This window comes from Myodes glareolus, chromosome 21, assembly GCF_982192425.1.
Source record: "Myodes glareolus chromosome 21, mMyoGla1.1, whole genome shotgun sequence".
In the NCBI taxonomy this organism is placed as follows: Eukaryota; Metazoa; Chordata; class Mammalia; order Rodentia; family Cricetidae; genus Myodes; species Myodes glareolus.
Genome location: NC_142046.1, coordinates 21,463,350 through 21,466,498, shown reverse-complemented (window position 1 = coordinate 21,466,498; position 3,149 = coordinate 21,463,350). Strand labels below are relative to the sequence as shown.

The following is a 3,149-nucleotide window of genomic DNA, read 5'->3' as shown; positions in this document are numbered from 1 at the left end:
TGCTACATCTACCCCTGTGTCTATCAGACCCTCAAGTATAATGCTATTTATTAGTATTTTTAACTTTGGTCTTTAATAATTTACAGAATTTTGCCAAAATATTTGCTTTATGGTTTCTTCTGGAATTTTTGTTTTATCTTCTAAAGCTGTTCTATCATCCAGAGCAGTATGGTTTTTTACAATAGGCATTAGGTCCCTTAATAGCTCTGGGGAGGAGTTTACCCCCATGAGATAAAGAATGATTGAACTAAGTTTGACATAGGGGCCTGCAAGAGTCCCCCCACAAGATGTTTTCCTGTGGGAAAGGGTTACCAGGTCTGTTCCTTGTTGAGCTGCATTCATTGGTCCAATGTTGATCTTTGCTACACCTGCATACTCCTGAAGTCAAGGGCCTTCTGTTTGGATTAGTTCCAGGAAAAACATTGTTTCTAGAAACACCTTGCCTACAATCCCTTTTTAGGTGACCTTGTTTACCACAATTAAAACATGACATTTTGATTTTTCATCAAGCCTTTGGAAATCACCTCTCCTATCTAAGTATCACCATGGTTATGAGATTGAATACTGACTGTATCTCAGATTCACTCCAGTATGGGTGCTGTTCTTGCCTTTAGAGGCCTATTTACCCTTATGCATTGTGAAATAGCATTTTCAAAAGCCAAAGATTCAATTATTCTTTGTCTAGCTTCTGGATTTGGTATCATTCTATTTACAGCTTAAATCAATGTTTGTTTAAAAAAAAATCAGTGAAGTTTTTTTGGGGTCATGTATAACTTTATTAAATGACTCAGTTCTCTTTCTGACTTCTTCAACTCTGTCCCAAGCATTCAAAGCTTCTGTATGGCATAGAATATAGACTGTTTTCATATGTCAGCACAATTGCCCCCTCTCCCAGAAGTTGGTGTTGGGAAATTGTAATACCTCTAGCCCTACTGCTAGGACCATATTCAATGGTCCTAGCCTCATCTTTTCACCAGGTTTCCCACTGTAATTGAGGGCCAGGTCCAATACTGCTGTAACCAAGTTTTCACAGCCTTGTGGGATAATTCTGTTACCAGTTGTCCACTAATTTTTAACATCTGCCTCACAGAATGCATATCATATGAGACTATCACTTCCTTAAATCCTCTCAAATCTAATATCTCCCTAGGAATCTAATGAGTTCTTCCATAATCTTGGAGATACTTGTCATTTGGCATAATATTGTTCCTGTATGGTGACTAGATAAATTAAGGTTAGCTTTCTGATAACTTTAGGCTATTCCTCTCTAATTTCATAGTGGAATGGTGAGGTTGGTTCTCCTTTAAATTCCTCTGTCTGTTTGAATATCTCTATTATCTGTCTTAATACATTTTTCTAAAGCTTGTATCTTATCAGTTATAACCTTTTCTATGGCCCATATCTTATCAGTCAATTTCTCATATTTGGCACTGATATCAACCAACTTTTTTAGGGATAAAACAAGAATTACCTAACTGATATTATGTAATTGACATTATGTAAATCCCAGCTAAGTTAATTATCTCCTCATTTAATTGTATCATTTTTAAACCATCCATTGTGGAATCATACAGAGACCTAATTCCCTCCTTCCATCATAATATTGTTTCCCATTTTTTAATGTGAGAATAAACTCTCACTCTCTCTTTTAACTAATTCTCCCTCTTAAGAATTCTAAGTTGTCGCTCTTTGAAATGGGGGTACGCCATGTCCCGTGGGTCCAGCGCCGGTTTTGACCGCCACATTACTATTTTCTCTCCCAAGGGCCGACTCTACCAAGTAGAATATGCTTTTAAGGCTATTAACCAGGGTGGACTCACATCTGCGGCAGTCAGAGGAAAAGACTGTGCCGTAATTGTCACGCAGAAGAAAGTACCCGACAAATTACTGGATTCCAGCACGGTGACCCACTTGTTCAAGATAACTGAGAACATTGGCTGTGTGATGACTGGGATGACAGCTGACAGCAGACCCCAGGTACAGAGGGCACGCTATGAGGCAGCTAACTGGAAATACAAGTACGGCTATGAGATGCCTGTGGACATGCTTTGTAAAAGAATCGCTGATATTTCTCAAGTCTACACACAGAATGCGGAAATGAGGCCGCTCGGTTGTTGTATGATTTTAATTGGTATTGATGAAGAACAAGGTCCTCAAGTGTACAAGTGTGACCCTGCAGGCTACTACTGTGGCTTTAAAGCCACCGCAGCAGGTGTCAAACAGACAGAGTCAACCAGCTTCCTCAAAAAAAAAAGTGAAGAAGAAATTTGATTGGACATTTGAACAAACAGTGGAGACTGCAATCACATGCCTGTCTACTGTTCTGTCGATTGACTTCAAGCCTTCAGAAATAGAAGTTGGAGTAGTTACAGTCGAAAATCCTAAATTCAGGATTCTCTCAGAAGCAGAGATTGATGCTCACCTTGTTGGTCTAGCAGAGAGAGACTGAACGTTGCTATCACTTTACCAAACCCATGATGCCACTTGCCTGTGTGTTTGGTGACAACAAACCAGCATCACAGAGGCCCCTGGGTTGAAGATAGAACTTCTCCCACCCTTCCTGCCACTGAGCTGGTTAGGACTGTATAAATAAAATCGCGCTTTTGGGGGAAAAAAAAAGAATTCTAAGTTGTCCCACCTGAGGGTGACAGTGAAGTGTAAGACTGGCTGTCACTGTGTAGCAAGTCTGGGTGGAGAACACAGGTGATGCACAGCCTGGCTGAGGACAGCTGCTGCTGGCTGCACAGAGTTGTGAGTGAGAGTATGTGGCAGTTGCCCGAGCAGGTGTCAAGGCAGCTACCCTAGTGTGGCAGCAGCCTGAGGAGGGAGTCCATTGAAAGCCCACAACCCGTGGGACAAAGGAGCCAAAGAGCCACCTGTCAGAAAGGTGGACACAGAAACGTGCAAAAGCACCGCATATGACAGGCAGGAAGTGAGAACAGAGCTTCCTGAAGGCAGAGCTGGCCGGTGGTGAGGGGCTAACTCTGGCCTCTTGGAGCCCACAGACTCGCTCAGAGGACGTGGGGAAGAAAAGGGAAAAGCAGCCAGCAGCGTGATGACTCTGGCAGGTACAGCTTCAGTAGGTGCTGGAAGCTGCAAAGTCGGGCAAGCAGCTATCTTGTGAATTCATGCCACAAAAGTTGGATACT

The 3,149-nt window shown here is 42.2% G+C and overlaps 1 pseudogene; it reads left to right on the top strand.

Annotated features, from left to right (window-relative positions):
• Positions 1 to 1,701: 1,701 nt before the first annotated feature.
• Positions 1,702 to 2,553, top strand: LOC148118694 (proteasome subunit alpha type-6 pseudogene; annotated as a pseudogene).
• The last annotated feature ends 596 nt before the right edge of the window (positions 2,554 to 3,149 follow it).